The sequence below is a fragment of the Entelurus aequoreus genome, linkage group LG12 (genome assembly GCF_033978785.1).
Source record: "Entelurus aequoreus isolate RoL-2023_Sb linkage group LG12, RoL_Eaeq_v1.1, whole genome shotgun sequence".
Classification (NCBI taxonomy): Eukaryota; Metazoa; Chordata; class Actinopteri; order Syngnathiformes; family Syngnathidae; genus Entelurus; species Entelurus aequoreus.
The window spans coordinates 39,214,764-39,226,990 of NC_084742.1; the positions used below are offsets into that span (position 1 = coordinate 39,214,764).

Below are 12,227 nucleotides of genomic sequence, written 5' to 3' on the forward strand. Positions count from 1 at the left end.
CATCTTTAGGGGCATGTAGAGTTGGGTGTCATCAGCATAACAGTGAAAGCTAACACCGTATTTGCGTATGATGTCACCTCGCGGCAGCAAGTAGATGCTGAAGAGTGCAGGGCCAAGAACCGAACCCTGTGGAACTCCGCACGTTACCCTGACATACTCCCAGGTCACATTGTTATGGGAGACGCACTGCATCCTGTCAGTAAGATGGGAGTACTCATTCCTAATCATGAGTGTTCTGCAGCATCTAGCAGTTTTATCTACCTGTGCACGCCCTGTAAAATGCTGCTACTCAGCTGTTGGAAGTCATTAATGCTGACTGAGCAGTTTGATCCTACCTATTACAACATTGGTTCTGTTTGCTGGTGTTATGCTATATTCTATATAATGTGGTCAGAGAGAGTTTATCCAAACGGACCCTTGATAAATATCACAAAAAAAAAAAAGATGAAAAAGGATTCGATATACAAGATCTTTACACCGCGTCGAATGGCGAGAATGACTCACACATGTTATGATTCAGCCACAAAATGTAGAAAAAAGGTTGGCGTTCCCGCAACAAAACCTCGTATACCGTAGGGGCACGTTGTTCCAGTTAAAAGCAATTGGATATAAAGCTTGTGGTAAATAACGCATGTTATTAAGCTTGATGATGGAAGAAGCTTGAAGCACAAAGTATTTTTTTGCACAAAGTATTTTTTTGCACCCAGTAACAAAAAATAGTTTTCCATTATTTTGAGATCACTTAATTATCCTCATTTTGTTGATATGTTGACGAGTCAAACACAATCTCTGCTGGTAATACTCATGGCTCCTCTGTTGTCTTTTACCCCACTAACGGTGTTCAATCTTTATGGTTTTGCATCAAAAATGTAAAAAAAAATGGCTTAGTACAATTCCTGAAATGAGGCGTATTGGTCCATAAATGCGCCAATGTTCTATTAACAGGGAGTGAATCTGGAACTCAATCCTGGTAAACCATTTGACGACCCCAAGATTATGACAAGTTTAGTCCTTGAAGATGCATACAAAATTAGAAACAATCATCTTTGATATGTTGGCCCACTTTGATGAATTGCTATTGTTGTTTAAGAAGGCAGAAGATTCCAGAGTTTTCCACCAGCAGCAGCCTTGAAAGGACATGTGGTGCTGGTTAGGAGGGTTAAGTTCTTGCAGGGGTAAACGGGAGGGAGGTGGGCTGAGGGGAAAGAAAAGAGTGGGAGGAATATTTTGATATTATTTCGCAGGACTGGAGTCAAAGTCATCAGTGCCATAAGGTCCTCTAAGGCAGAGTTTCTTAACCTTAGGGCCAGGGCCCATTGTTGGACCGCTAAAAATGATCTGTTTCTCAGCGGTACTCAGTTGTAATACACTTTTACACCACTTGTGGCAGTAATGACAATCTCAAACAAACAAAAGAAGTCTGTAGCTAAAGTCACATAGAAGTTTCTTCAGTGCCAAAAATTAAGACTAAAGTGTTGAGGCTGTATTTTCATTTGCACTTAAATTGTATTGACAGTTTTATATAACATTCATTATTAATTTAGTTGATTTACTTTAGCAGTGCATAATTAAGTGGGTGTAGATGTATTTTTGGTCAGTTAATACGAGTCCCTTCTTATGCAGTATATTTGATTACAACTGAGTTTTCTAATCGGCCTGACCTAAGCCTAAGGTTTATGTGGTAAATAAATAATAATCTTTGTAATCAACACATGGTTTCATACCATTTGGCAAGGTTGTAAACTGTAAACAGGTTAGCTATTACCATTGAAAACTGTTAAAATCAAGAGTAAGATTAGTACCTTATTTTGCGGACCATAGGGCGCACCGGATTATAAGGCGCACTGCCGATGAATGGTTTATTTTTTAAAATATTTTTTCATATATAAAGCGCACCGGATTATAGGGTGCATTAAAGGAAAACACTTCCTTTTGGTCTACATAACATGTAATGGTGGTTCTTTGGTCAAAATGTTGCATAGATTATGTCTTACAGTGTTTCTGACAGTCGCTTCCGGATGCGCCATTTTGTGGGCGGTCTTATTTCTGGGCTCACCTTTGGCAGCGTCTTCTCCCCGTCATCTTTGTTGTAGCGGTGTAGCGTGCAAGTACGGGAGTGGAAGAAGTGTCAAAAGATGGAGCTAACTGTTTTAATGGCATTCAGACTTTATTTGAATCAATAACAGAGCAGCATCTCCTCATCCGGAAACAACAACACCGGAAATGTGTCCCGTGAAAAACCGTCCGACCAGAACTCCAATAACTAAAGTTCCTTGGGTGAATAATGTAAACTCACTACACCGGTATGTTTTAGCGCTTTCATGGCGAGTTTACTGACAGATATAAGTAAGAGCTTTACACTACATTATATTAGAAATGGCAACAGCGGAGGATGAATGTCCCATAACAAGACGATAGAGAAAAAGAAGAAGCTTATCGACTACAGGGTCGGCACGGACTACAAAGGCGGACGCGTACAATTGTTCAGGATTTATTCAGATCCCAAATACAGATCAGCATACCTGAAGGTAAGAAAAGTTGTTTTTGCATAATATTGCGAAACAAAACGCCAGATTATCTGTCTTACCTTACACACGCACCATAATAATACTCGTATGTTGAAGCACATCAAGCGGTGCAGCTTCATAGCTTACCAAAGTCGTACTAAAACATTTTGATAGATTTTTGAGCGCCGTGTGTAATGTTCTATTTTTTTCAATGGAATATATAGAATGTTGGTGTTCTTTACTTGAGTCATACTGCCACGTATCTCTAATGCTTGACTGCCATCTACTGGTCACACTTATCATTACTTATCATCACCATGTACCAAATAAAATAGCTTCGAGGTCGGTTAGCAAAACCAAAATTATTCCTTACATTAGGTTATAAGGCGCACTGTCGAGTTTTTAGGGGAAAAAAATAATTTTAAGTGCGCCTTATAGTCCGGAAAAGACGGTAATACAGTGTTAATATTTGAGTGGGCCCCGGGCCCCTCTGTAGTAGTAAAGTTGGACCTTGGTGTCAAGAAGATTAAAAACCCCTGCTCTTTTAAAGAGGAAAAAGTAACAAAACTCTGTGTTTTTGCTGCTGTTCTTTTTTATTGAATTCCCAAACTACTCGCAGTGATCCAATACTTTAATGTTGCAATAGAGCAGCGTTTCTCAAAGTGTGGGGCGCGCCCCACTGGTGGGGAATAGAGACATGACAGGTGGGACGCAAGGAACGGGAGGAAATTTCACTTTGATTTTTTTTATTTTTTTATTATTATATTCTTTGATTTTTTTTTTTACTATGCTTTCATTTTCTATACACACTGTAAATCACTTTGTGATTCTGTCTGTGAAATCCGCTATATAGATAAATGTAAATTACTTATTTTTCCTGTAGGCTTTACATTTCTAGGTAGGAGCGAAAGTTTACTGACATAGCAACAGTAACTAATGGGGGCGGGGCTAAGCAGAAGCTTTGTGAATGGCGAGTCACTGTGCGAGGATTTGCTGTTTTGCAAATACATAAAAAATAGAGCCACTGCTGATGAGCTGTTCAAGATAATGGACAGTTTCCTCAAAGAACACGACCTTAAATGGGAAAACTGTGTGGGCTTTTGCGCGCATGGCAAAGTCAAGAAACGGGCTGCAGGCTCTAATAAAGAGGGTTGCGCCAAATGCGCATTGGACACAATGTGTCATTCACCGGGAAACACTCGCGTCAAGGCAGCTCAGCCCCGAACTCAATGAGGTTTTAACAGTGGCAGTGTCAAGCCTGCAACCCCGATTTGAAAAGCTGTGCAGTGCAAAACAGGCTCATTGCAGCCACTAATGCTGGAGTACTGTAAAACTCATGTTCACTTGCCCTGTCCTCCTTTTTTTGGCAAAGATTGCAAAGTGGCACTTTTATTTTCATTTATTATTGAACTTGATGCAAGTTATTTGATTTATTATTGAACTTGATGCAAGTTATAACACTTTTATTTGATTTATTATTTAACTTGATGCAAGTTATAACACTTTTTTTGATTTATTATTGAACTTGATGCAAGTTATGACACTTTTGTTTTATTTATTATTGAACTTGATGCAAGTTATAACACTTTTGTTTTATTTATTATTGATTAAAAAAAACTTGATGCAAGTTATTTGATGTATTTTTGAACTTGATGCAAGTTATAACACTTTTATTTGATTTATTATTGAACTTGATGCAAGTTATAACACTTTTTTTTATTTATTATTGAACTTGATGCAAGTTATAACACTTTTTTGATTTATTATTGAACTTGATGCAAGTTATAACACTTTTGTTTTATTTATTATTGAATTGATGCAAGTTATTTTATTTGATATTGAACTTGATGCAAGTTATACCACAGCTGCACAGTTATTTTATTTATTATTGAACTTGATTTTATTTTATGTTATTGAGTTTGAATGTATAAAACTTGATGTTCGATAAATTTGAAAATGTTAAAGGCCTACTGAAACCCACTACTACCGACCACGCAGTCTGATAGTTTATATATCAATGATGAAATCTTAACATTATAACACATGCCAATACGGCCGGGTTAACTTATAAAGTGACATTTTAAATTTGCCGCTAAACTTCCGGTTCGAAACGCCTCTGAGGATGACGTATGCGCGTGACGTAGCCCGGGGAACACGGGTATGCCTTCCACATTGAAGCAATACGAAAAAGCTCTGTTTTCATTTCATAATTCCACAGTATTCTGGACATCTGTGTTCGTGAATCTGTTGCAATCATGTTCATTGCATTATGGAGAAAGAAGCTGGGCAAGCAAAGAAGAAAGTTGTCGGTGCGAAATGGACGTATTTTTCGAACGAAGTCAGCAACAACAGTACACAGCCGGCGCTTCTTTGTTTACATTCCCGAAAGATGCAGTCAAGATGGAAGAACTCGGATAACAGAGACTCTAACCAGGAGGACTTTTGACTTCGATACACAGACGCCTGTAGAGAACTGGGACAACACAGACTCTTACCAGGATTACTTTGATTTGGATGACAAAGACGCAGACGTGCTACTGTGAGTATGCAGCTTTGGCTTCTAAACATTTGATCGCTTGACCGTATGTGCGCAACTTTTTTTTGCGTATGTACGTAACTTTTTTAAAATATATAAGCTTTATGAACCTTGGGTTAGGTGAACGGTCTTTTGGGCTGAGTGATTGTGTGTGTTGATCAGGTGTTTGAATTGTATTGGTGTGTTCTATGGAGCTAGGAGCTAGCATAGGAGCTAGGAGTTAGCATAACAAAGACGTAGGTGTTTTTATGCAGGATTAATTTGTGGCATATTAAATATAAGCCTGGTTGTGTTGTGGCTAATAGAGTAAATATATGTCTTGTGTTTATTTACTGTTTTAGTAATTCCCAGCTGAATATCAGGTACCGTGAGTATGCAGCCTTGGCTGCTAAACATTTGATAGCTTGACCGTACGTGCGTGTCACGTACGTAACTTTTTAAAAATATATGAGCTTTATGAACCTTGGGTTAGGTGAACGGTCTTTTGGGCTGAGTGATTCTGTGTGTTGATCAGGTGTTTGAATTGTATTGGTGTGTTCTATGGAGCTAGGAGCTAGCATAGGAGCTAGGAGCTAGCATAACAAACACGTATGTGTTTTTATGCAGGATTAATTTGTGGCATATTAAATATAAGCCTGGTTGTGTTGTGGCTAATAGAGTATATATATGTCTTGTGTTTATTTACTGTTGTAGTCATTCCCAGCTGAATATCAGGTCACCCCCGGCTCTCACAGCATCTTCCCTATCTGAATAGCTTCAACTCCCCACTAGTCCTTCACTTGCACTTTACTCATCCACAAATCTTTCATCCTTGCTCAAATTAATGGGGAAATTGTCGCTTTCTCGGTCCGAATCTCTCTCACTTCATGCGGCCATCATTGTAAACAATAGGGAACTTTGCGTATATGTTCAATTGACTACGTCACGCTACTTCCGGTAGGGGCAAGCCTTTTTTTATCAGATACCAAAAGTTGCAATCTTTATCGTCGTTGTTCTATACTAAATCCTTTCAGCAAAAATATGGCAATATCGCGAAATGATCAAGTATGACACATAGAATAGATCTGCTATCCCCGTTTAAATAAAAAAAATTCATTTCAGTAGGCCTTTAAGCTTGGCATTAGCGTTCTGTTGGGGCGATGGGGGCAGGTGGGGCTTGAAAACTCCCCCTTGTCCAAAGTGGGGGATGACAAAAAAAGTTTGAGAACCACTGCAATAGAGGTTGCAGCTTTGCTATTAGTGTTGTCTCTTTCAATCAAGTACACACGACTCCTCACTGTTATGCTAACCTACAGCTCCATCGCTTAAGTCCAAACTGGCAGTAAAACATCACATAAAAGTGCGGAATTCAAATAAAAACAATGATATTGGGGTGATTTTGTAATGGAAACCACAGCACCAGCACGGCTGTTTCCTCATTGTTTGCTGTTTCCGAGTACCAAACTAAAAGCTGCAAACATATTTGGCTTTTTATCTTCAATTGGACTGTAACAAAAGCGTTGCTCTTGACTCTTTTTTTTTTTTTTCTTTGCCGGTAGCCCCTGAGTGTTCTCAGATGCAGCCAAGCTAATTAGCGTTCACGTATAGTCGGTGGCTCGTAAAGATGTTTACCAAGGCCCGCTGAGGAGAGCTTAACAGAGGTTGCTAAAGGGAAGTCCCTTTGTCGCATTAATAGAAGTTGATCTTGAGGGTTTGGGTCGAAATGCAGGCTAGATGCTTGTGCTCTTGTCCTTCCTTTCCTTCTGAAACAGACAGGTCGTCTTATAAACTTGTTGGTTAAAAAAAATCAATTTTATTTTCCAAAAAGGAGTTTTGTAAAATAAGGATTGTCTCATCTTCAGGGTTGTCTTACATTCATGGCGATACTGTAATATATTTGTGTATTTGTCTTATATTCATGTTAATACTGGTTTCATCATCATCATCATCGGCAGTTACTCGTAGTCGAGTATGACTGTCCTCAGAATGGATGGGTTCCCATTCGGGAGGACGCCTGCGCGTGACGTCTTTTAGCGTGGGGAGACTGATGCGCCTGCAGCCACCACACGGTCCTTGGCGTCCCAGCTATGGGTTGAATAGCATTTCAAAGACCTCAACGGTGGAAGTGGCGGAGGATGACACTGCATGTCACAACGGCACTGAAGGCGGATGAAGGCTGCAACAGAGGGTGATCTCATATGCCTTTTAATACAGTATTTTATTGATATTATATTACTACCAATATAGTATTATAGATATCCTATATATTATCACCGTATATCATCTTTGATTGATCTAGTTCAGGGGTCGGCAACCCAAAACGTTGAAAGACCAAAAATACAAAAAACTAATCTGTCTGGAGCCGCAAAAAATGAAAAGCCTTATATAAGTGTTATAATGAAGGTAACACATGGCGTAAGTGTCTATATTAGATATATTAGCCTACTATCAAAATGACTATGTGTCGCAGGCTGAAGCAAATCTTTGTTGACAGAAATGTTGAAATGTAATATTTATTCTACACATTTTTACAAAATTAGAAACCATTAGAGCAGGGGTTTCAAACTCAATTTACCTGGGGGCCACTGGATGCAGAAACCCGCCCCCTCAACCCCGCCCACCTCAACCGACGCAAGGAGGGGGTTGATGTGTGGGAGCGCAGGGTTGGGAGGGCGGGGTTTGGTGGTAGCGGGGGTGTATATTGCAGCCCGGAAGAGTTAGGGCTGCATGGGATTCTGGGTATTTGTTCTGTTGTGTTTATGTTGTGTTACGGTGCGGCTGTTCTCCCGAAATGTGTTTGTCATTCTTGTTTGGTGTGGGTTCACAGTGTGGCGCATATTTGTAACAGTGTTAAACGTGTTTATACGTCCACCCTCAGTGTGACCTGTGTGGCTGTTGATCAAGTATGTCTTGCAGTCACTTACGTGTGTGTACAGAAGCCAAATACAACATGTGACTGGGCTGGCACGCTAAAGGGCGCTAAAGGCTGTGACATCACGGCACGCCCTTAATATTGTTGTTTGGATGAAGACATTCGAGAAAATGGTTGCCCTGAAATTCGGGAGTCTCCCGGATAAATCGGGAGGGTTGGCAAGTATGACGCTGTCAACGACCATTCATATAAAACTTGCGGGCCGCACTAACATTACATTTTCATATTAAGGTGTGGGCCGCAAAACGTCTCGCGGCCTGCAAGTAGCCCGCGGGCTGCGTGTCTGAGACCCCTGCATTAGAAACTACTCAGAAGGTGAGATAACGCCCAGAAAATACAGTTTTTTAATGGCCAAAGGTGTAGATGTCTGTGTCCAAGTTAAAGGAAACAATACATTTATTACAATCTTTTTCCAGCTAGGTATTGTTTGCTGTGGTCTGTAACAACATGGCACACAAACATCTATCTGAAATGTGTCATGAGACATGCAAAACTAAATTATATACAAAGAGGATGAAAGTAAAGGATATTAAATTAGCTCAAATATACCAACAAATGAGGCATAATGATGCAATATGTACATACAGCTAGACTAAATAGCATGTTAGCATTGATTAGCTTGCAGTCATGCACTGACCAAATATGCCTGATTAGCATTTCAACAAGTCAATAACATCGACAAAGCTCACCTTTGTCCATTCACGCACAGCATAAAACTTTTGCTGGACAAAATGAGACAAAGAAGCAATGGAAGATTTTTTATGTAAACAAACTGTTGCGTCACAGTCCACACTATGGTGAGTTCAAGAACCGCCGAAATTAGTAGGACTAAACGATGTTCACCAAATACTCTCATCAGTGAAGCATACACACCAACCAGTGACGTGCGGTGAGGTTCATGGCTTGTGAGGCACTGACTTCATCACAGTCAGATTTACAAACATATGAACCCTAAAGAGTATCTTATTCACCATTTGATTGGCAGCAGTTAACGGGTTATGTTTAAAAGCTCATACCAGCATTCTTCCCTGCTTGGCACTCAGCATCAAGGGTTGGAATTGGGGGTTAAATCACCAAAATTATTCCCGGGCGCGGCGCTGCTGCTGCCCACTGCTCCCCTCACCTCCCAGGGGGTGATCAAGGGGATGGGTCAAATGCAGGGAACAAATTTCACCACACCTAGTGTGTGTGTGACAATAATTGGTACTTTAACTTAACTTTAACTTTACACATACAAACTGTAGCACACAAAAAAGCACATTTAATAAAAAAAAACGTTATTATGGTCTTACCTTTACTTATAAGTGCGGGAACAGTGGTGTTCGTGTTGGAGGAGTTGTGAATGAATGAAATATGAAATCCGTGCTGCAGTCTGCAGGTGTACCTATTGTTGTGTCCCTGCACTCGTTCACGGCTCCTCCGGCGCGAGCATTGTTGTTGTTGCACTTTTTGGCTTCTTGTTAAGTGACTTTTTTTGGGTGGATTCGGTCTTGCACGTGGAGGGTTTGGGTGTGGGCTTTGGTTGGTGTGGCGCTCCCGTCGGGCGGTGCATTCTGCGACGGGGGTGCTTGGCACAAGGAGGCGGGGTTACTGCGAGCCTCCCACAGTGCGTCTTCGCAGCAGTTTTATGATCGCTCAGCACAAGAAATACTTTACACACATACAGTTGTTGACAAAATACACTGTACATTATATACCTCAGCTAACTAAATGATGGAAATGTATAATATAATTCATGTAGCAATACGATCTCACTGCACAGCAGGCCATCCATGTTGAGGCACAACGCAGTGACGTGCCTCAACTGGCTGCTGATCACCGCACCGTCTCTTCTCAGTATTTGAACGGCAAATGTGAAAATTCAGCGATTTTGAATAAAAATAATCTAAAACTGGTGAAGTTAAATGGAAAATAACTTTATAGATTAATCACTGAATACATAATAACAATTTAATGATTTTTTTTTCTTTTTACATGTTTTTTCTTTCCATGACCGCACGTCACTGACACCAACATATTAAACAGTGGGCTTTCTAACAATTGGGAAGGTTTATATATATTATAATACATATAAACATGCTAAAACAAATGTTTTTTAATTTTTTTAATGCTTTTTTAAAAATGCTCCAGGGAGCCACTAGGGCGGTACTAAAGAGCTGCATGCGGCTCGAGAGCCACGGGTTGCTGACCCCCGATATACTTGTATATTTGTCTTGTATTAGTTAGTACAGTAATACATTTGTCCTATATTCGTAGCGATACAGTAATATATATGTCTCTCATTTGTCTTTTAGTTGTGTCAATACAGTATAATATTTGTATTTTATACTTAAGTATTTATTTCCCAGTAATACGCATGTCTATGTATTGGCAACATGTTCCCAAGAAAAATGTCAGGTTGTCTTATATTTGTGTCAATACAGTATTGGTCTTTTATTTGTATGTTGATAGTATTTGTAGCCCAAACATTGTTGGTATCGGTATCAGTGATACCAAAGTGTGTTTATCACTGGGTATCGTATGGGTAAAACTATTTAATGTATCACCCCTCACTGGTCTGGATGTAATCTTTAATGTGCTACTTTTTCTACGTAATTGATTAGATTTTCGGGGTGTTTTACTTGGCATACTTGCCAACCCTCCCATTTTTAGCGGGAGACTCCCGGTATTCAGCGCCTCTCCCGATAACCTCCCAGCAGAAATTTTCTCCCGACAAACTCCCGGTATTCAGCCGGAGCTGAAGGCCACGCCCCCTCCAGCTCAATGCGGACAGCCTGTTCTCACGTCCGCTTTCCCACAATATAAACAGCTTGCCTGCCCAATGACGTCATAACATCTACGGCTTTTAGAGAGTAGAGTGCACAACTGCGCACACAACAAGGAGACGAAGCAGAAGAACGAGGAAGTTACAGACATGGCAACACCGTCGACGAGCAAGATGAAGAAATACGCTTGCAAGTTCCAAAACGAACGGAAACAAGAATTTCAGTTCATCCAGGACAGTTCGAAGGGGAAGGGGTATGTATGTTGCCTGTACATTTTGTAGAACAGACTTCTCCATTGAACACGGTGGCCGAAACGATATACTCATTCATGAACGGAGAAGTTAAACAGGACAATGCTGCCATCTACTGGATAGCCTCCGGAACACTGAAATTCAAGTATTTATTTTATTTATATGTATAATAAAATATATATATATATATATATATATATATATATATATATATATATATATATATATATATATATATATATATATATATATATATATATATATATATATATATATATATATATATATATATACTACCTGTATATATAGCTAGAATTCACTGAAAGTCAAGTATTTCATATCTATATATATATATATATATGAAATACTTGAGTTGGTGAATTCCCCCCCACCCCCCACCCCCCACCTCCCGATATCGGAGGTCTCAAGGTTGGCAAGTATGACTTGGCCTGCACTATCCAACGTGGCCTTATGTTACATTAAGGGTGTAAAGCAGCCCTGGGCAAAATACGGTCCGCGGGCCACATGTGGCTCGTTAAGATTTTTAATCCGGCCCGCTGGACGTTCAACATAATTTTTTTAGACCTTTAACATCAAAATTGTCGCCGCCATTATGATGTGAAGTGCTATTTTTAAATGACCGTAAGTCTTCAACTATAGAAAGTATTTCAATGGTCGAAATCTGCGCTTTTGGGTGTTATTCGAGTTATTACGGTAATCTACGTCACAGCAGTTCGGACGAGGAACAAAGCAGAGTGGGCGGGGTTTGTTTTCAGAGCAACCAGCCCGAAACGCATGTGTCAGAAACAAATGCGTAAGCACATTTTTGCGTGATAATATATCATATTGTAGGTGCTTATTACACTTTTCATTCATATGTTGCGGTTTTTTTACATATTTGTTGTGTCATGATCCTGGGTCCGGATCATGTTTGTTTTGTGTTTTCTGTTAGTTTTGGACTTCCTTGGTTGTTTTGTGCACTTCAGGAGTTTGTTTTGGTTGTCATGGTCACTCTTTGTGTGCACCTGTCTCTGATTAGTGCTCGCCCGCTCACCTGCTTCCCGAGCGCTAATCAGAGACATTATTTAAGTTGCCTTTTCTGGTCACTCATTGTAGCTCCGTTGTTTGCTCCATGCAACTATTACGTTTGACTTTCCTAATTCTTGCTTCTGTGTTTCCTGTGCTAAGTTTTGCTTTAGCTTCCACGTGCAATCGGCACGCATCCTTTTTGCTTGTTTTCGGTTTGTCTATGATTTA

The 12,227-nt window shown here is 40.0% G+C and overlaps 1 protein-coding gene across 1 annotated transcript in view; it reads left to right on the forward strand.

Moving 5' to 3' along the window:
• The window catches only part of LOC133662190 (collagen alpha-1(XXV) chain), a 137,719-nt gene that overhangs the window by 35,654 nt on the left and 89,838 nt on the right, over positions 1-12,227 (forward strand). The window lies entirely within an intron of this gene.